The 22,458-nt window shown below is 42.8% G+C and overlaps 1 long non-coding RNA gene across 1 annotated transcript; it reads left to right on the forward strand.

Annotated features, from left to right (window-relative positions):
• The first annotated feature begins 4,158 nt into the window (after nt 1–4,158).
• On the forward strand, nt 4,159–8,454 carry LOC102971409. The gene is made up of 4 exons (XR_445250.3): nt 4,159–4,393; nt 5,024–5,100; nt 6,679–6,805; nt 8,356–8,454. It is a non-coding gene; the product is annotated as an uncharacterized LOC102971409 (long non-coding RNA).
• The last annotated feature ends 14,004 nt before the right edge of the window (nt 8,455–22,458 follow it).

Genomic DNA, 22,458 nt, shown 5'->3' on the forward strand with positions numbered 1-22,458 from the left:
CCATAAGTGTTTAGAGGCTGAGGACCACAGGGCAGTCACTGTGTGTTTGTGGAAATATCATGAGGAGGATGACATCTCACTCCACACTTACGTCTCCTGGCCTGGCTCACTTCTTCCAAACCTCCTTTCATGGGAATGTTCCTGAAAACTGAAACAGTAGTGTTGTTGTTCTTTTACTCCTTTTCTATCCAGAGTTAGTCGCCAACCTGTTTAAAACATCGATTGTAATTCTCACTAACTGAAAAACATGAAAAGCCCAACTTTCTGAGAGGTGCTTAGCAATTTTGAATGCTCTTATTCGAAGGTTATTTTTTTCTAAATTTCATAATTCATCCGTTTTCCCATCTCTTTTGGGAAATGTGCTTTTGCAGAGTCATTGCAGCTATTCAGTTAGTAAAAATATTATGAATTCTCAGGGAAGACATATTTGCAGTAGAAAATGTACACTGGAACTGAAGGAACAGAGAGTGAAAGTCAGGTCTGATGTGCCAGTTTCTGGAAAAGAGCTGAAGCCATGTTCATGTAACCAGGTTCTTTTATGGCCTCTAGCTGTTATAGCTGGCATCTTCTATTCATACCTTAACTGTCTTTGCCATTTTGATATCAGAACATATTCATTTTAATTCTGTCATTTCAAATTCCAAAATATTTTTCCTTGGGAAAAAATTTGTGTGTCACAGTGTATGTAAAAATTCGACATTACCTGTGAATTCACATATTATCTATAACTTTTCCTAACTAACTCCTGTAGGTGGCACTGTTCCTGCAGAAAACACTTTTCCCAATTCCCCTTTAAGGATGTCATCTCCCCAGAGATCTTTGTGCCTTAGGACAGCAGGTCCAGAGAGGGAGCCAGGTAAGCAGAGGCTGCCAGCAGGACCTTGCAGGCAGAGCTGGTATCAACTCCTGCTTCACCTTTTGCAAGCCTTTTACCTTCATTCCTCTTAGAGCCTGTTTCCTTACATTTAGAGCAGGGTGTGGCTGGCCATCCTTACCTTGCAGAGTTCTGAGAATCAGAGCTCGGGCATGAAAGGCCTGTAGAAGGTTCTCTCATGAGTCTCCGTGGTGAAACCACTCATAAGAATTAACTGGAGGCAGACTAAAGATTTAAATGAATGCTATGAAACCATAATTCCCTGTCCTTCTATCTGCTCTTAATATGCCAAGATGGAGCTGTTGAGGTGGTAAAGGGCTGGGTGGAGAGTAGTCCTGGAAATAGATGCCTGTGTGTGTGGAACAGACATTCTTTAGTAGTCTGGAATTATCTATCTGATCCTCTAGGACCGGCCACTTCCTTCCTCCATTTGCAGACACAGCCAGTACCATGCATGCTGCCAGAAACTTACTGTCTTGGTTTCTCAAACTCCTGTAAGGTCTAGGTGGGACCCAGTGGGAAGGGTGGAGTTTTGCGGCACTGATGCTGCCCTGTTGAAAGCAGGTGGAAGGGAAGGAGACAGGCACTGTTCCTGCTTCATTGTGGTTCATCTATGTTAGTGTTGGTGTTGGATTTCTCCCCTTTTACCCTAACATATCTCAAAAGTTTAATATCTTTCCTGCAGGTCAACATGGCTGCCAGAGCATTTCCTTCTTTCCCAGAAGTGCCCTCCATGAGGTACCCATGGGCTGCCCTTTATGACCATTCATGAGCTCTGGGCCACCCTCATATTCTCCATCCTGGTGGCCTTTGGGACCTCACCCTCCATCTCCATCTCCACCTCCACCATTTGGTAAAATGATCTGAATAGTAGAAGTTGACTTGTAAAACACATTTTATCTATTTTTTCTTGTTGAGTCTTTGGGGGAAGATGCAGTGATGGCATCACAGGGCTTTCAGGTCAGCCTGACTGAGGGCATTGTAACATTCTTGGGACATGCATGAAATGGGCTGTTATTTACACATGGTCAGCTGAGCAGCAAGTGTCTCTTATAGAGAAGAAACAGGCCTTATACAGGTTGACAGACATAGCACCCTTTAGGATGTAGCTTGTTACAGAGACCACGTATTGGGCTCTCTGAGGGATGAGACATGCCCCTAAATTTATTTCTAGCTAGTTGAGACCTGAGCTGTTTACAGTTGCTTGATCAGTTATGAAAACACCTGAACCAGGGCCCTGTGGAATCTCCCTCAAAGATCAGGGTCAGATCTTTTCTCTTGACTATAATATTAGTCTAAGTCCATTTCTATTCAGAAATAGTTATATAATACCTGCTGACATGTGGAAGGCAGCTTATAGATAAGCTGAAAGATTGAACAATTCCCCTGGAGCCAGACAAAACACACCCATGCTCTTCTGTTGAGGATTTATTGATGTTATACACCAATTGAGATTCTCATTTTAATTCTTATCTATCATGAGATGGTGATTTATTACCCCTAATGTATATTAAGAAATGGCTGTTTTGGTGACGATTTCCAGATTTCTATTTGAGCTGACCTGTCGAAAGTTATTTGACTAATTAAGAAGAACAAGAACCAGGGCCCTATGGTTTCTTCATTAAGATGATGGGATGGATCTTCCCCTTATCGTCGGGGTCACCTGAGGCTTGTGGGTTGCTCTCTGCCTTTCTTCATGGTCCTGAGTGTGGGGAAGAGTTTAAGATGTCACAAGATGTGGTGTTTGTTTGAATTCTGCACAGTCTACTAAAATCAGAATACACTTCCGTCCCTTCTGGAACCTTTAGCCGATCCAGAAGCTGGTGTCACTCCCATGAGTCACAACAACAAGCACTCTACCAAAAATGCCAAGAAAGACCAGGAAAATGCTGGGGCCATTTTCAGTTGTAAGTCTGTCGGGACACCCTCATTTGTGATACAGCATGCTCTCCAGCCTTTTCCCTGTTTTTTGTGTTGTGTGATATGTCTGCCTGTTTCTATTTGCCAAATGCACATCCTTAACCCAAGAGCCTACAGGCTTCTCTCTTTTCAGCCTGTCACCTTTTTTCTGGTAAATTTAGTGGCCAAAGGAACTTAGAGATTGAGGACCCTATTGCTTTTCCCATGTGTTCTGGAAATAACACAGGAAGATAACACTGCGCTCCATACTAAAGTCTCTAGGCTTGTTGACTCCTACCATACCGCCTCTCTGTGGGATCAGTGTTGTTGTTATTTCCCTTTTTCTGGTCATGCGATTAAGTGTTAAAGCTATCTGTTAATTGGAAATGTGAAAAGACGCCCCTCTATTTTTATATTGTGTGCCTTGTACAATTTAGAGTGGTCTTAGACAAAGGTCATTGTCATAACTCACCACCTTCACATCTTTGTTGGTAAATGAGCTGTTTGGAATCCTTCAAGCTGTGCCTTGGGTAAAAATGTTTTGAACACAAGGTCCTTCACTTGTGTTTACACGAGCAGGTTCTGTTGTGTCTCCAATCCGTTTTAGAGCTGATACCATCACTCATGACACATTCCAGGGAATTGATACCAAAATGAAAACATGTTCACATTAATTCTGTTACATGAATTTCTTCTTTTTTCCCATATGATGTATTACTCTGTGTCTTCGTAGTGTGCTCAAAATCAGAATTCCTTATGAATTCAGATAAACACATGTGAGCTTAGTAGACACTGGTAAATAATGTGTTTGTCACAGCAAACACTTTCTCAGTTCCCCTGCAAGACTCCAGGGATCCCCAACTCCCCAGTGGCCTCTTAGGCCTTTGACAGCACTTCCAGAGATGGGGAAGACCCCTTTCTCAGGGAGGGAACAGAGGGGGCAAAGTGAGGGGCCGACAGGCAGAACTTTTCCCCAGTAGTAGCTGTGATTTTTTTTGTGCAGAAAGTGAGCTGTTTATTTGCACTCAATTGTGTGTGTGTGTGTGTGTGTGTGTGTGTGTGTGTGTGTGTGTTCTGAAGATGCTAAAAACAGAGCTTCTACAGTCACTGTAGTGGAGGGATGCAGGGTGATCTTGGACATAGATGTCTGCCTGTCTGGAATATGCTACTTCATTTGTTTGGACTTACTTCTTTTAATCCTCTAAGATGGGATCATTTTGTTCTACATTCTCAGACATGGGCAGGGATATGTGGTGTCAGTAGTTTAGCCTCCTGCATTTATTTGCCTAGGCTGTAGGTGGTACCCAGTGGGAGGATAGAGTTTTCAGGTAGTGATGCTACTCTCTTGGATCCTAGTGGCAGAGAAGGTGGCAGGTGCTGACCCATACTTCTCTGGGTTTCAGCTGCTTTGGGTGTTGGTTCTCTTGTCTGGCATCTGAACGTAGCTGTCACTTCTGTTCTGCAGGACAGTGTGGATCCATGGGGACCTCCTCTGTTAACTGGAAGATTCTGCACACCCTACCTACCCTAGAGGCCACCCTACGGGCTCCTGGGCACATCCATCTCCTGAACCTTGGTGGCCCTGGGGACTACCCTAAACCCCTCCACCTGCACCACTTGGTAAGATGATGTGAGCAGTATGAGTTGACTTTCAAAGCACATTCATCTGATTTTTGTTGTTGTTGAGTCTTGGACAAGGTGCAGAGGTGTTACTATGGGGCATTATGATGCAAGAGAAATGTGTCTGCCGCCATTACCACATTCCTCGAGTGTCTCATGATCCACATATCATCTCTGTGTCATTTCCCCCACTCTGTGTTGGTACATATGTCTCTTGTGGAGATGGAATGGGGCCATATACAGAAAAGCAGGCATGGCGCTTCAGCAGATGTGTGCTGTACACAGTCCATGTGCTGGGCGGTAGAGGCATGAGGTTCAGCCTAACGTATATCTATCCAGTTGAGCCCTCACTCATCCACAGTTGTTTGATGAGTCGTGAAAGCACCTGAACCAGGGCTATACCAGGTCTTCATCAAAGTTTAAGGGATGGTTCTCCCCTTCACCTTGGGATCACCTGAAGCATGTGGGATACCCTCTGCATGTGATTTGGGATGTGACTGGGCCAAAGAGTTTAAGTTGTTTGAGGAATGAGGTGATGGTTTTTGTTTTTAGTTTTTTGTTTTTTGTTGTTTTTTTTTTTTTGTCTCTGCGCAATCTACTCCAATCAAAATAAACCTCCATCCCTTCTAGGGTCTTTTGCAGATCCAGATTTTGCTCCCGTGATTGACAACAAAACTGACTCTACCACAAGGACCAAGAAGGACAAGGTAAGTGTGTGGACATTTGCAGTTGTAACTTTTTGTGGAAACCCTTATTTTTCTGTGCAGCACTCTCTCCTGGCATTGTCTCTGTTTTGTGTGTTGTATAATATATCTGCTTATTTTTCTTATTTTCCAAATGCACAACCTTAACCCAAGTGTCTACGGGCTTCTCTATTTTCATCCCGTCAACTCCTTGTGGTAAGTTTAGAAGCCAAACATGGTCAGGGCTGAGGACCTGAGGGCTTTTCCAGTATGTTCCTGGAAATAACCCAAGGAGGATGACACCACACTCCACCTGGAAGTCTTCTGGCCTGCCTCATTTTTCCTGCACCTCCTCAAAGTGGACTCATTGCTCTTACTGTTACTTCCTGTTCTGTTTCTGTCTAGGGGATTAACGTGTTCAGAAAATCCACAGTTATCCTTATGGTATGAAAATGCAAAATACCTTCACTCCAACTTTATTTTTGTATGTGTCATTTAGAGTGGTCTTAGACAAAGTAAATTTCATACCCATCAGCATTTAGCCTTTTCTTTCTTTCTTTCTCTCTCTCTCTCTCTCTTTTTTTTTTTTTTTTGGAAATGTGCTATCTGGAATCCCTTCACATGTGCCCTGGGTATAAATACTCTGAACTATAAGAGGTGACATATTTGTCCTAGAAAATGTGCATTGGAACATGAGTGGCAAAGAGAGAAAGTCCATAATTGCCTGCATCGTAATTCCCCACTGTGTCCTTCATTTGTGTTCACACGAGCATGTTCTCTTGTGTCCTGTGTCAGTGTTACAGGTGAAACATGGAAATGTACAGCAGAAACAAAAGTGTGTTTGTGTTAATTCTGTTATTTAGAATTTCAGCTCATTTTTCCAGAGGACACAATTACCATGAAAATTGTACTGTACTTCAACTGAGAAGTACCATTGCATTAAAATAAATTACCTAAGCCTAACTAACATGTATAAGTGACACGTTTCTCTAAGAACATGACTTTCCAGGTTCTCTGCATGACCTCAGTATCCCCATCACCCCATGTGTCTCTGTGCCCATGGATAGCACTTCCAGAGAGGAGAAGAGCCCATTGTTGGGAGAGAAGCAGATTGGGCACAGGCAGGGGCTTAAAGGCAGATCTTTGAGCCACAAGGGCTATGATTCCATGTGTGGAGACTGGGATTGTCATTCCTTCTCATTCTGTAGTTCTTCACATACAAATAAGCAGTCTCTGTGGTAGAGGGGGTTAGGGGTGGTGGTTGATCCTGGACTTAGATGCCTTCATATCGGGAATATGCTATTTTATTAATTTACTCTATATTCACTCCATGAATCCTTTAGGACAAGAGCCCTTGCTGTCCTACATTTGCAGACATGTGGAGACCCTAGTTCCTTCCCATAGCCTCTGTTCCCCACCCCCAAAGCTCTCAATAGAACCCAAAGTATGGGTAGAGTTCTTTTGATGCCGATGCTGCCCTCTTGGAACCTGGTGGTGGGGAAGCTGGCAGGAGATGAGCACTGGTTCTTTAGGCTTCCACTTTTTGCCAGTGTTGGTACTTGGTTCTGTCCTCTGAACATAGCTTTCATTTCTGTTCTGCAGGCCATTATGTATGCAAGAGGGCCTGGTCCTTTCCTAGGTTTGCCTTGCAAGCTGTACCCCATGGATCACCCTTCATCACCAGTCATGGGCCATGGGCCACCTCCAGCTCCTCCAAGTACTCAATTTGGTAAGATGACCTGAACTGGATGAGTGACTGATAAAGCGTATTCATCTTCTTCATGAAAGACTTGGTGGGAATGACGTAGAGATGGTTGTGAGGGCTTGGCAATTCAACTGCAAACCTGCCTGAGGACAGTGTAATATAAATCCAAGGTTTCTCAGGACATAGGTACGATGGGCTTTGCCATTTCCCTGAAATGAGGTGAGGTATAGGTTTCTCTTGTCAAAAAGAAAGAGGATTTTTACACAACGGTAGACGTATCAGCAGTACTGGTGTGTATTTTACAGACACAATGTTGTGGGTTCTGTGACAGATGAGACGCACCCCTAACTTCAGGTGCCTCAGGTGTCCTGTGTGAAATGGGGCACATGCATTATATGACACAGAACTTGTGGTCACCATAATGGAAGCAGCAGGGAAGGAATGGGGGAAACTTGAATCACACAGGAATAGAAAGTAAGTTGTGGATGGCAAGCAGAGTTTGAGGAGTTGCAGAAGGGAGGGTGTTGGGGTCAGTAGGATGGATTTGGAGGCCTTTCAGGGCAGGGCCCACGGCCTGGGCAGGGAGCATGAGGATATCTGCAAAGAACTGCTTCACGGGTTCAAGCACAGTGTACAATGCAGTCATCATCTCTGGAATGTCAAGGTTACCACAGTGCACCCAGTTCATAATCTAAAAAGAAGTCTGTTGTTTCCTTTGGTTTTCTGAAGGGTCTGCACATGTATGAAAGAATGTCCTGGAGATTTGGTAAATTAAACTTGGTCTTAGGAAATGCTTGTCTGCCTAAGTTTGTGTGTCTCAGTGAGACTAAGTGCGAAGATAGGTTGTAGATCAACTGAACGGCTTCCTTGGCCTTCAGCCTGAGTCAGATTCTTGGGGAATTCAGGGTTGAGGAGGAGCTGCCCCTGCTGAAGTCCGGTCATCACACCCCTGCATCTGCTGTCACCACCCTGCCTGTGGGTTTGCATCTCCAGAACTCCCCTCACAATTTCCTGAGGCTTTGCCTGTGTTCCTGTTGGCTCAGCTCTAACACCAGCTCTCAGTGGGGCCATCTCAGAGCCTGAGATTTGTAATCTGAGAAACAGGGACAATGTTGGTTTCTGAGGTCAGTACGATGAAGAGGTGACAAGCACATAAGGAATTTGTAAAATGTATGGGATGAGTGGGCACTCACCCTTCTCAGGGTATAAATGTATATGCACACAGAAGATCATCTACAGATGTTCATTCAATTTCATGCAACTGAGAGTATAACGCCTGAGGCTGAGAGATTGGCAATCACTATTTCAAAAGATACGGCAAAGACCCCAGTGTTTTTTCTATGAAAATTCAGGTCCTATTTTACAAAGAAGAAAAAGATAACTGTGATACTGTGTACATTCAGGAATCTATATCTAAGATTTAAAGACAGTCTTCTTCCCTTATAGGTAGACACACAGATGTGGCCACACAATGAAGTGTTCATCCAAGGCCACAGATCTGTTGTCCTCTATGCATTTTGTCTTCAACAATATAAGATCCCATTGTAATAACCCAAAATCTCTTTGACTTACAGGAGAATTTGAAGTTTGAAGAGAACCCTGAACTGCGACAAATGGGCTGTGGTCAAGTAATATATTTAGAAAAGTTGTCTGATATACATATTTGACTGAATTCTTTCCCTGACCTATCCTGTCCCCTCTATTTTGTCTTTGCTCGTTTCCCCTGATAAACCCATCACAGTTCTGTGTCTGTGTCAGTATCTGCTTCCAGGAGGACATAACGGTCATTCTATTTTGATGTATACAGTGTGACTCCTGTATACACAGTCACAAACAGTTAGAATCTACAGTAATAGGGGCAGAAGATAAGTCACTGTTTGAATTGTATTGACTGCACGTGTCCCCTGTTTCCTTCTGGGGTGGTGGACACAACCTTCCTCTAGATCTGGTGATGGTGGCGTTCACTCCTCAATAGGTACTCGCAAGCACACGGTGCCTGCTAGTCACAGTGGTGTGTGGTGATCAGCAGGACAGCTGTCAGTCCCCACGAAGTGGCTGATTCCTGATTGCAAGAAATGGATGAGGAGTCAGCAGTGTCTCTGGTAGAACAGTGAGGAAACCCTGCATTAATCCAGATGTTGTGGACCTTTCCCACCTACCAGCTACCTCACAGTAGCACCAATCCAGGTGGGAGCTGAGGTAGACTTATGGTAGTAGTTTTTGGGGTGACACTTATGATGTCTTGTATTCCTCCCAGTGTTTTCTTTTAATTTTTTTGCAATGTGTTTATTTTTTGAGCGGGAGAGAGAAAACAAGCGAGAGAAGGGCAGACAGAGAGAGGGAGACACAGAATCCAAAGCAGTCTCAGTCTCTGAGCTGTCAGCCCAGAACCCGACAAGAGGTTCAAACTCACATCCCATGAGATCACGACCTGAGCCGAAGTCAGGCACTTAACCGACTGAGCCACCCATAGGCCCCTCTTCCCACTGTTTTCTCAGTGAGGGATGGGCAGGGCAGAGGTCAATGACATGATACCCTTTCCTCCCTCACCACCAAAGTGGGGTTGGTTGTAAGCATCTGGCTCTTTCCAGGTCCTCAAAGCCCATGCATAATGCCCTCGAGCCCCCTGACTCCTGCTGGGCCCTCCTTCCTCCCAGGTTATGGAGGCAAGCAGCCTTCCATCAACTTTGGGGTCATGGCTGGGCCACCAGGGGGTCAAGGTCTGGCTGTCCACATGCTTCCCAGAGTGGCTTGGAACAGCAATGCTGCAGTAAAGGTCAACATGAGCAGCATCTGTAAACAGGATTCTCATCCACTGCGATCAGGGCCTGGGCTAAAACATGACAGGAGAGAGGGGGACACAGGATATGTGGTGCCCTGCTTCTTGGACAGGGCTGCACAGAGTAGAAGGCTGAGGGCCTGGGGAGAGGCAGAGAAAGAGACACTGAGTCAGTGATGGGGGAATTGGGCATGTCTGAGAGAGTGAGAGGAAGAAACAGAGGGAGACAGGAGTAGAGAGAAGTAGAGACAAAGAGGAGTCAAAGAGGAAGGGATGGAGCTCGTCACAGTGTGTGAGGGGGCGATGGGCCATGCAGGAGGGGCTCTGTGACGATACTCTCAGTGTTGGAGGCAGAAAGTGTGGGAACCCTGGGCATGACAGTTCCCTGAATGCAAGGCTCCAGCCTCACGGGGGCAATCTCTGTACAGGCCATTGCCCCTGGGAAGATGGGTGCCCCTCATTTTGCCTGGTGTGTTGGGGCCCTGTCTCAGTATCGGTCATGGAGAGAAATGGCTTGAGGCAGAGTGTGCAGGTCATTAGCAGGTAAAGTCCAGAGTGTGCCCCATGGGGAGGTAACCATCATCTGTCTCCCCCACTGTCCCCAGTCCCTACTCCATTCCCCCGTGCTTGAGCACGACCTTCCCTATGTTCCAAAACCAGGCGTCAGGCATTGTGCTGTCCCCAGAGCCTGCAGCCTGGAACTTGAAAAGATGGATTATTGATCTCAAACAAAAGCTTTTGAGAATAAGGTCTGTATTCTCCTTCTGGACCGAGTTATGTGCAACATGATGGTGCATTGCTATTCTTACATCTACTGCTGATCTCTGGATTCTGGATTGTAAGTGAGCAGTTTAAAACACCACAGCTTTCTCTTACATGAAAGGAGAAACCTATGTCCTCACCCAGCCTTCCTCTGATTGTGAAGACATGGCAATTATTATTTGAAAGCACAATTATCTACCTATGAGTCTGATGGGCACTATTTCATCCATCTTCACCCTGAAAGCATTTTTCATTGAAAATATTACCAATATAGAGGCAGGAAATTCATAACAGATGTGTAGCTCCCTCTGGGTATGCATTCTGACCTTGTCACATTTGTGTCATCAAACACATTATTGACAACATGAAAAATAAGCTCTCAACATCAAGATGGTGACATTAGAGAATGTGGTATAAATGGAATTTCATATGCTCTCAATTAGAAATAATTTTTTAATGGTGAAGGAGAAACTTAAAGTTTTGTCAAATTTTATTGAAATATAATAGACACACCATGTTGTATTAGTTTCAGGCATATATCATAGTGGTTCCGTGTGTATACATTATGCTCTCCAGATACCTAGACAAGTGTAGCTATCATGTGAAAGCATGCAACACTTTCTTACAGGATTGACTATATTCCATAGGCTGTACCTTGTAGCCCAATGACGTATTCATTCCATAGCTGGAAGCCTGTATCTCTTTCTCAAGGGTGTCAATTTTTTATTCAACCCAAGTATTTTCGTGGTAAACACCACTGCCTGTGGTTCATTCATTATGTGTCAATTTGCATTCTGTATTTCTGGGAATGCTGCTTAAAGCATTACAAATGAGGGGCGCCTGATTGGCTCAGTCGATTGAGCGTCTGACTTCAGCTCAGGTCATAATCTCGCAGTTCGAGGGTTTGAGCCCCACGACGGGCTCTGTGCTGACAGCTCAGAGCCTGGAGCCTGCTTCAGATTCTGTGTCTCCCTCTCTCTCTGCCCCTTCCCCGCTCATACTCTGTCTCTCTCTGGTTCTCAAAAATGAATAAATGTTAAAAAAACATTTTTTTAAAAGCATTACAAATGATATCATGACATCAATAAATTCTGTTTCATTCTTCACTCAGTATACAGGAGAAGGAAAAGATTTCTTTGTGTCCCAGGCCCTGTCACTAAGACGTTTCCCAGTCTGGAGAACAGGCCAACTGGACCAGCTGCACCCTCAGTACCTCCAGCTGAGCTGCCATGGCCTTGAGCATTGCAGGAATTCCGGCAGCCAGCAGAGGGCGCATGCGCGCGCGTGCGCACCACGCCCAGGGAGGGCCTGGTCTCCTGCGTGCTCAGTGATGGCGGGAGAAGGCGCTTGTTAGGTTTTTCTGATCCAGTGTGCCTCAGAGCTGGAAAGGCTTCCTTGCTTCTGAGGTCCCAGTGCCTCTGAGTGTGGGCAAAGAACCAGAGCTGCGTTTCCAGCAGGTTCCACCAGGCCGGGGGACACCCTGGAGGCTTCCAGCCACTTGGCATCTCCTCAGTGGTGGGGCTGAGTAGCGAGGCAGGGGGCTGGGCGGCTTCCCCAGAAACGCGGGATGGTCAGTGAGCGGCACAGTCTCTTGCATTTTCTGGGGTGTTCTGTGGTTTGTTCCTCATTTCTCCTGCCGCTTTGTGAACAAGATGTATTTCACTCAAGGATCCGTGGATTCAGGGGGTCCTGGGACGCCACGTCCGAGAGGCTGGGGTTGGTTTGTTCCAGGTTCAGGCTTGTTTCGGGGGAGAAATCCTGACACAAATTCGGAGGAGCAGGAGCCGCATTCCGTTGGGAAGTGAAGAAGCCAAATGTTGACTCTCAGAACCTTCTAGAAGAATGAACTGGGAACCACTCTCCGGGTCCCGCCGGAACCAGAGCCCGAGGTAAAAACGCGATGTGCCCTCCACATCATACATGCTTTTAATAATGTTCAGTGGGGATTTTTTCCCAACAATGTTGTAGTCGTTGACAACAACTGAAAAACTGACAGGTAAGTTGTGTCAGGAACCTCCCGTTATTTGAATGTTCAATATTATTCCTGCCACAGAATTTGTTACGGTTGTCCTCTGTTGTCTTCGTTGGAAGGAGTCTCATCAATAATATCTTAATAACATACTCGTTACCTTTTCCCCTTTTCAGTTGAGATTTGGCATGTTTTCTGATTTCTCATGAACTCGTGAACATCTGAAATACTTTTAAATTGATTGCGGTTTTTACTAAAAGCGGAATCACCGGATCCCTCTGTGACTGCTGCTGGTCAAAGGACATACCAAGGCCACTTCTCAGTGTGGGTAAGATTGTGCTAAGCAAACACTGTGAATCAATTTTATTTTTTTATTTTTTTTATTTATTAAAAAAAAAAATTTTTTTAACGTTTATTTTGAGACAGGGAGAGACAGAGCATGAACAGGGGAGGGTCAGAGAGAGGGAGACACAGAATCCGAAGCAGGCTCCAGGCTCTGAGCTGTCAGCACAGAGCCCGACGCGGGGCTCGAACTCACGGACTGCGAGATCATGACCTGAGCTGAAGTCGGCTGCTTAACCGACTGAGCCACCCAGGTGCCCCTAATGTTTATTTATTTTTGAGACAGAGAGAGACAGAGCATGAACAGGGGAGGGGCAGAGAGAGAGGGAGACACAGAATCTGAAACAGGCTCCAGGCTCCGAGCTGTCAGCACAGAGCCCGACGCGGGGCTCGAACTCACGGACCGCGAGATCATGACCCGAGCCGAAGTTGGCCGCCTAACTGACTGAGCCACCCAGGCGCCCCTGTGAATCAATTTTAGAAGAAAAAGCCTGATGGTATTTTGTCTTTATGAAAATTGATGCTTAGATTCCCCTGTCTGATACATTTCGACTTTTTTTTTCTTTTTTGCTCATTTTCTCATTCAGAGATTCATAGACCTGCCTGAGTTTCACATTCACCACACATACTTTCAAGGCTCCTTTCTGTCACTGTAAGAAAGAAGACAGACCTTCTGATGCACATGCAAGTTTCTGTAACTTCAAGATTTGTTGTGTAGGTCTCTGTTACTTTTCCCATCCAGTTGAAAATATCATCCCACCTTGGGTAGTTCCATAAAAAATGTAATCTGTGTGCACCAGTATGATTTCATTTCATTATACTGGATTTCTTCATTGTATGTGTATGTGTGTAAGAAGTTCTTCATCTTATGTATATGTATACATTAGATGTTTTAGTCCTGAGAAAATCCCACATGTGGTTGAATTTGAAAGAGAAATGTATATCCTATACATTTTGCATATTAAATTCCTAAATGTAGATTTTTTGCAAGTGAAATTAGTGTTGTTTTCTGAGAAAGATGCAAGGGGAGAAAAACCATTTCAGGGGGAAAAGAATGGTGTGTAGTTTTCACATGTCTGCAGGAGTTACTCAATTACGTATGTGTTTATGAACAATTTTATGACAGTGTCCTATTTTTCCAATTCATTAATGATTTCATAAGCTACGTATATCACTTTTCATTCCAAGATTATAAAATTAAAACTTCTTTCTTCTGTTGCTATGACAGTATTTCCATTTTGTATTAATTTGTAAAATTCAAGTGTAATTAGCATTGGGTTATGTTTGCTTCAAGGTGTACAGTATAATGGTTTAACACTTCTATGACTCCATGCTCCTCAGTATGAATGTATTCTTCATCTCCTTCCCCTCTTTCACCCACCCCCCACCTACCTGCCCTCTGGCAAGCACCAGTTTCCTCTCTAAATTTCAGAGTCGGTTTTTTTTTGGTCTGTCTTCTTTTCTCCATTTTCTTTGTTTCTTTGTTTTGTTTCCCAAATTCCATGTAAAGTGATGTCATATGGTATTTTTCTTTTAGCGTACAGCCTCATGGGGGGCTTGAACTCCTGAACTGTGAGAGCATGACCTGAGCCCAAACCAAGAGTCGGACGCTTAACTGACTGAGCCACTCAGGCACCTAAGGTGAATGACTTTTTAAATGCATTGTTGGATTTGGGTTGAAAATATTTTCTTGACAATTACTGTATTTATGTTCATCGGAGATATTGGCCTGTTGTTTTGTTATTGTTTTGTAATGTCTTTATTTGGTTTGGTATCAGGGTACTCATGACCTCGTAGAATGAACTTGGAAACTTGCCTTCCACTTTCATATTTTAGAGTATTTTAAGAACAGGTATTAACTGTTAATTTTTTTAAATATAATTTATCTTCAGATTGGCTTATATACACCACCCACTGCTCATCCCAACAAGTGCCCTCCTCAGTGCCCATCACCCACTTTCCCCTTTCCCCCACCCTCCCATCCATCCTCAGTTTGTTCTGTGTATTTGAGTGTCTCTTATGGTGTGCCTCCCTCCCTCTCTGTTTGTAACTATTTTTTCCCCCTTTCCTTCCCCCATGGTCTTGTTAAGTTTCTCAAGATGCACATATGAGTGAAAACATATGATATCTGTCTTTCTCTGACTGACTTATTTCACTTAGCATGACACCCTTCAGTTCCTTCCACGTTGCTCCGAATGGCATGATTTTATTCTTCCTCATTGCCACATAGTACTCCATTGTGTATATAAACCACAATTTCTTTATCCATTCATCAGTTGATGGACATTTAGGCTCTTTCCATAATTTGGCTATTGTTGAAAGCGCTGCCATAACCATAGGGGTACATGTGCCCCTATGCATCAACACTCCTGTATCCCTTGGGTAAATTCCTAGCAGTGCTATTGCTGGGTCATAGGGTAGTTCTAGTTTTAATTTTTTGAGGAAGCTCCGCTCTGTTTTCCAGAGAGGCTGCATTAGTTTGCATTCCCACCAACAGTGCAAGAGGGTTCCCATTTATCCACATCCTTGCCAGCATCTATAATTTCCTGATTTGTCCATTGTAGTCACTGACCGGTGTGAGGTGGTATCTCATTGTAGCTTTGACTTGTATTTCCCTGATGAGGAGTGATGTTGAGCATCATTTCATGTGTCTGTTGGCCATCGGGATGTCTTCTTTGGAAAAGTGTCTATTCATATCTTCTGCCCATTTCTTCACTGGATTATTTGTTTTTTGAGTGTGGAGCTTGATGAGTTCTTTATAGATTTTGGATACCAGTCCTTTATCCGGTATGTCATTTGCAAATACCTTTTCCTATTCTGTTGATTGCCTTTTACTTTTGTTGGTTGTTTTCTTGGCAGTACAGAAGCTTTTGATCTTGATGAGGTCCCAATAGTTCATTTTTGTTTCTAATTTCCTGGTCTTTGGAGATATGTTGAATAAGAAATTGCTGCAGCCGAGGTCAAAGAGGTTGTTGCCTGCTTTCTCCTTGAGGATTTTTATGACTTCTTGTCTCACATTTAGGTCTTTCATCCATTTTGAGTTTATTTTTGTGTATGGTGTAAGAAAGTGGTCTAGTTTTCTTCTTCTACATGTTAATGTCCAGTTCTCCCAGCACCATTTGCCTTTTTTCCCCATTGGATACTCTTTCCAGCTTTGTCAAAGATTAGTTGGCCATCCATTTGTGGGTCCACATCTGGGTTCTCTATTCTATTTCATTGGTCTATGTGTCTGTTTTTTGCCAGTAGCATACCGTCTTGATGATTACAGCTTTGTAGTAGAGGCTAAAGTCTGGGATTGTGATTCCTCCAGCTTTGGCTTTCTTTTTCAGTATTATGTTGGGTATTCGGGGTCTTTTGTGGCTCCATACAAATTTTAGCATTTTTTCTCCTAGCTTGGAGAAGAATGCTGGTGCAATTTTGATTGGGATTGCATTGAATGTGTAGATAGCTTTGGGTAGTATTGACATTTTAACAATATTTATTCTTCCAATCCATGAGCATGGAATATTTTTCCATTTCTTTGTGTCTTCTCCAATTTCCTTCATAAGCTTTCTATAGTTTTCAGCATACAGATCTTTTACATCTCTGGTTAGGTTTATTCCTAGGTATTTTATGATTCTTGGTGCAATTGTAAATGGGATCCATTTCTATATTTATATTTCTGTTGCTTCACTATTGGTGTATAAAAATGCAACTGATTTTTGTACGTTGATTTTGTACCCCGTGACTTTGTTGAATTCATGTATCAATTCTAGAAGTCTTTTGGTGGAGTCTTGGGTTTCCATGTAGGGTATCATGTTGTCTGTGAAAAGTGAAAGTTTGGCTTCTTTGCCAGTTTGATGCCTTTTATTTCATTTTGTTGTCTGACTACTGATGCTAGGACTTCCAACACTATGTTAAGCAAGAGTGGAGAGAGTGGACATCCCTGTCCTGTTCCTGATCTCAGGGGGAAAGCTCTCTGTTTTTCCCCACTCAGGATGATATTAGCTATGGGCTTCTCATCTATGGCCCTTATGATGTTTAAGTATGTTCCTTCCATCCCGGCTTTCTTGAGGGTTTTTATTTAGAAAGGATGCTGTATTTTGTTATATGCTTTTTCTGCATCTATTGACAGGACCATATGGTTCTGATCTTTTATTTTATTAATGTGATGAATCACATTGATTGATTTGTGAATATTGAACCAGCCCTGCAGCCCAGGAATGAATCCCGCTTGATCATGGTGAATAATTCTTTGTATATGTCGTTGAATTTGATTTGCTAGTATCTTGTTGAGTATTTTTACATTCATGTTCATCAGGGATATTGGCCTGTAGTTCTACTTTTTTGTGGGGACCCTGTCTGGTTTGGGAATGAAAGTAATGCTGGATTCATAGAATGATTCCATAAGTTTTCCTTCCATTTCTATATTTTTGGGACAGCTTGAGAAGGATTGATATTAACTCTGCTTTAAATGTCTGGTAGAATTCCCCAGGGAAGCCATGTGGTCCAGGACTCTTATTTGTTGGAGATTTTTGATAACTGATTAACTTCTTTGCTAGTTATGGGTTTGTTCAAATTTTCTATTTCTTCCCATTTGAGTTTTGGTAGTATGTGGGTGTTTACGAATTTGTCCATTTCTTCCTGGTTGTCCAGTTTGTTGGCATAGAATTTTTCATAGTATTCTCTGATAATTGCTTATATTTCTGAGGGATTGGTTGCAATAAATCTCTTGTGATTTTATCTACTTGGATTCTCTCTCTTTTCTTTTTGAGAAGTCTGGCTGGAGGTTTATCAGTTTAGTTTATTTTTTCAAAAAACCAACTCTTAGTTTCATTGATCTGTTCCACTGTTTTTTTTGGGGGGTTCTGTATTGTTTGTTTCTGCTCTGCTCTTCATTATTCCTTTTCTTCTTTTGGGTTTGGGGTTTCTTTGCTGTTCTGCATCTAGTTCCTTTAGATGTGCTGTTAGATTTTGTACTTGGGATTTTTCTTGTTTTTTTGAAATAGGCTTGGATTGCAATGTATTTTCCTCTTAGGACTGCCTTTGCTGCATCCCAAAGTGTTTGGATTGTTGTGTTTTCATTTTCACTCATTTCGATATATTTTTAAATTTCTTCTTTAATTGCCTGGTTCACCCATTTGTTCTTTAGTAAGATGTTCTTTAACCTCCATGCATTTGGAGGGTTTCCAAACATTTTCCTGTGATTAATTTCAAGTTTCATAGCATTGTGATCTGAAAGTGTGCATGGTATGGCCTCAATTCTTTTATATTTATTGAGGGCTGTTTTGTGACCCAGTATATGATCTATCTTGGAGAATGTTCCCTGAGCACTTGAGAAGAATGTGTATTCTGCTGCTTCAGGATGAAAAGTTCTAAATATATCTGTCAAGTCAATCTGGTCCAGTGTATCATTCAGGGCCATTTTTCTTTATTGATTTTCTGTCTATATGACCTGTCCATTGTTGTAAGTGGAGTGTTAAAGCCCCTGCAGTTACCACATTCGTACCAATAAGGTTGCTTATGTTTTTGATTAAGTGTTTCATATATTTGGGTGCTTCCGAATGTGGTGCATAGACGTTTGTAATTGTTAGCTCTTGTTGATGGAGAGACCTCGTAATTATTACCTAATGCCCTTCTTCATCTCTCGTTACAGCCTTTAGTTTAAAATCTAGTTTGTCTAATTTAAGTATGGCTACTCCAGCTTTCCTTTTACTTCCAGTAGCATGGTAGATGGTTCTTCATCCCCTCTGTTTCAGTCTGAAGGTGTCCTCAGGTCTAAAATGGGTCTCTTGTAGGCAGCAAATAGATGGGTCTTGTGTTTTTTGTTTTTTTTTTTTTAATCCGTTCTAATACCCTATGTCTTTTGATTGGAGCATTTAGTTCATTTGCATTCAGTGTTATTATTGAAAGATATGGGTTTACAGTCATTGTATTATCTGTAGGTTTCATGCTTGTAGTGATGTCTCTTGTCCTTTGTGGTCCTTGTACCATTTTACTCACAGAGTGCCCCTTAGGATCTCTTGTAGGGCTGGTTTATTGGTGATGAATTCCTTCAGTTTTTGTTTGTTTGGGAAAACCGTGATCTCTCCTTCTATTCTGAATGACAGGCTTGCTGGATAAAGGATTCTTGGCTGCATATTTTTCCTGTTAATCACATTGACACTCTCCTGCCACTCCTTTCTGACCTGCCAAGTTTCAGTAGATAGGTCAGCTACTTTCCTTATGTGTCTCCCTTTGTATGTTAAGCCCCATGTATCCCGAGCTGCTTTCAGAATTCTCTCTTTATCTTTGTATTTTGCCAGTTTCACTATGATATGTCATGCAGAAGATCGATGGAAGTTACATCTGAAGGGAATTCTCTGTGCCTCCTGGATTTCAATGTTTGTTTCCTTCCCCGGGTTGGGGAAGTTCTCAGCTATGATTTGTTCAAATATACCATTGGCCCCTTTCTCTCTCTTCTTCTGGAACTCCTATGATATGGATATTGTTCCGTTTTATCACTTAGTTCTCTAAATCTAATTGGATCACTTAGTTCTCTAAATCTCCCCTCATGATCCAGAATTTTTTTAATCTCTCTTTTCCTCAGTTTCCTCTTTTTCCATAATTTTATCTTCTAATTCACCTATTCTCCCCTCTGCCTCTTCAGTCCTCGCTGTGACCACCTCTATTTTATTTTGCACCTCATTTATAGCATGTTTTAATTCATCATTACTATTTTTTAGTTCCTTGATCTCTGCAGCAATGGATTCTCTGCCTTCGTCTATGCTTTTCTCAAGCCCAGCCATTCATCTTACGAGTATTATTCTAAATTCTTGTGCAGTTATATTGGGTATATCTGTTTTGATTGATTGTTTAGCTGTCATTTCATCGTGGAATTTCTTTTGAGGAAAACTCTTCTGTTTCATCATTTTGGCTAGTTTTCTTTTATGTGTTTTAAAAGGTTGTTATGTGCCCTGCACCTGCGAGCACTTTTAGATTAAAGAGGGGCCACACACTGTCCAGGGCCTGGCCCTTTAGGAGGTGTTTTTTTGGAGAGCGTTGCTTGCTCTTTGTTGTTGTGACCTTGGGTACTTTATATCCCAACTTGTAGTGATGTTTTGGACCCTCCACCAGGTGTGTTTTGATCATTGAAGTAGCCCTGGAAAGGAAAACCAACAGATGAACAAACAAAACACAAACAGAACACAAAAACACACAAACAAACAAACCAAAAAAACCTAAAACAAAAAACCAGACACATCAGCTATAAGTAAACCACAGGGTGGAGGTGGTGCTGATAAAAGAGGCCTTATCCCATACAAAGAGAGACAGGATAGGGGCGGGGAAAAGAAAGAATAAAAATGGACCAGAGAAACTATACAGCTTAATCTAGAGAGAGAGAGGAAAATAAAAAAGAAGGTGGGGAAGAATGAAAGAAGATAAAGTTGTGCAGACAGGAAACTATAAGGCTTACTCCAAAGAGAGAGAATGGAGAATAAAGTAGGAGTTTTGGAACATGTATCAAGAAAATGGATTAAATACGTCTGCTTAAACAAACCAACAACCAGAGTAACCAGAATAGAGGAGGGAAGAGATGAGAAGGAGAAAAGGAAGGAAGAATGTATATAATCAGAAATGTCTGAGAATTAAACCAGGCAATGTAGCAGCACAGGTCTGGAGGAGGGGGCGTCCACTGTGGGTCCTGTCTGATCCCTGTGGCCCCATCTTGGTGGTTGTGGGGAGAAAAATGGCGACCCCCCCCCCCCTCCGCCATCTCATCTCTCCTCCGCAGACCACTCTGTTCAAGCTGTCCTCACTCTGCCATGGATACAAATGAGGCAGTTTGTCTTGCTCCCCCAACTCCCATGCCTGGCACTTGGCTGGGATTCAGACTCACTCCACGGCCCCAATACTGGGGAAGCGTTTCTCCACACCACCTGATATGTGGTTCCTGGCTGGCGGGTGCAGGCAGGCTTTGTCTCGTCCCACAGGACTCCAGGGAGGGGATCACTTTTCTCCTAGTGCGGACTGCGCCCCTGACCTAGCCCCCGAGCCTGGGGCTGGCTCCCCTCCTCCCCACGTTCCTGATATGAGCAGCTGGCCCCAGTCCGCAGCAAGCCCCGCAGTTAGAGATTGGATCTTTCTCCGTCCTGGTCTGACGTTTCTCTCTTGTCCAGATACAGTCCTATGCTTCCACAGCCACTCTTTCTCTTCCCTTTGTCTCTCTGAAGAAGCAGATCCCTCCCTCTGTTCATTTCATCTCTCCCAGTTCACAATCACGCACCTATGGCCTGTCAGGTTGTCCCGGTGGGTCCCTGGAAGCGTGACTATCTCTTTTCCTCCGGGACTCATGGGATTCAAAGTCCTTTGGCTTCAACACTTCTTTGGGAGAAGAGTGAAATTTGGATCCCCCTACTTCTCCGCCTTGTTGGCCCCTCCCCTCAGGTGTTAACTCTTTAAATGGTTGAAAGGATTCAGCTCTGAAGCCATTGGATCCTGGCCTTTTGTTTGTTGGGAGTTTTTTGATTACTGGTTGAATTTGATTGCTATTCATCAGTCTGTTCAAACTTTCTATTTCTTTCAGGTTTCCTTTTGGATGTGATGTTTCTAAGAATTGATGCATCCAAAAAGAATGAAGGACCAACCAATCAGGTCCTTCATTTGGTTGGTATATATTTTTTCATGATATTCTGTTATAATCCTTTGTATTTCTGTGATGTCTGTCATTATTTATCGTCTTTCATTTCTGCTTTTAGTTTAGTCCTCTTTTTGGGGGGAGGGGGATGAGTATAGCTAAAGGTGCATCAATTTTGCTTATTCTTTGAAACTATGAGCTTCTGGTTTCATTGAAGGCTTCTGCTGTCTTTGGGGTTTGTTGGTTTTCTTTTTTAATTATGTTATGTGTAAGGTTAGGTGGTTTATTTGAGATTTTTCTTCTTGAAGGAGGCCTGGATTGTTGTAATCATCCCTCTTAGATCTTAACTGGCATCCCAAGGATTTTGGACCCTGGTGTTTCTTTTCTCATTTGTCTCCCTATATTTTTAGATTTCCTCTTTGATTTCTTGGTTAACCCATTCATTGCTTAGGAGCATGTTATTTATCCTGCATTTCCTGATTCTTTTCCTGTGATTGATTTCCGGTTTCCTGCCATTGTGGTCAGAAAAGATGCATGAGATGCATTCATCTTTTTGAATTTGTTGAGACTTGTTTTGTAGCCTAACATGTGATCTCTTCTGGAGAATGTTCCATGTGCACCTGACAAGAATGTGTATTTTGCTGTTTTGGGATGGAATGTTTGGAAGATAATTATTAGATCCATCTAGTCCAATGTGTCATACAAAGCCACTGTTTTCTTTTTGATTTTCTGATTGGATGATCTGTCCATTGTTGTAAGGTGGTGTTAAAATCCTATACTAATATTGTATTGCTGTATTGAATTTCTTCTTTTATGTCTGTTGTTAGCTGTGTTATATTTCAGTGCTCCCATGTTGGTTGCATGAATACTCATAATTGGTATGTCTTGTAGATTGTTCCCATTATCGCTATGTAGGGTTCTTGGTCTCCTGATGTAGTCTTTGTTTGAAAGTCTATTTTGCCTGATTGGAGTATTGCTACCCCACCTTTCTTTTCACTTCCATTTGCATGATAAATGTGTTTCCATCTTTTCACTTTCGATCTGCATGTGTCTCTAATTCTGGAATGAGACTCTTGTAGGCAGCACATAGGTGGGTCTTGCTTTCTTCATCCATTAAGGCACCCTGTGTGTTTTGATTGGAGCATTTAGTCCACTTATATTCAAAGCTATTATTTATTTTAGTATATTTTATTTGCTGAATAGTTAACATGCAGTGTTCTGTTAGTTTC

Source organism: Panthera tigris, chromosome D1, assembly GCF_018350195.1.
Source record: "Panthera tigris isolate Pti1 chromosome D1, P.tigris_Pti1_mat1.1, whole genome shotgun sequence".
NCBI lineage: Eukaryota > Metazoa > Chordata > Mammalia > Carnivora > Felidae > Panthera > Panthera tigris.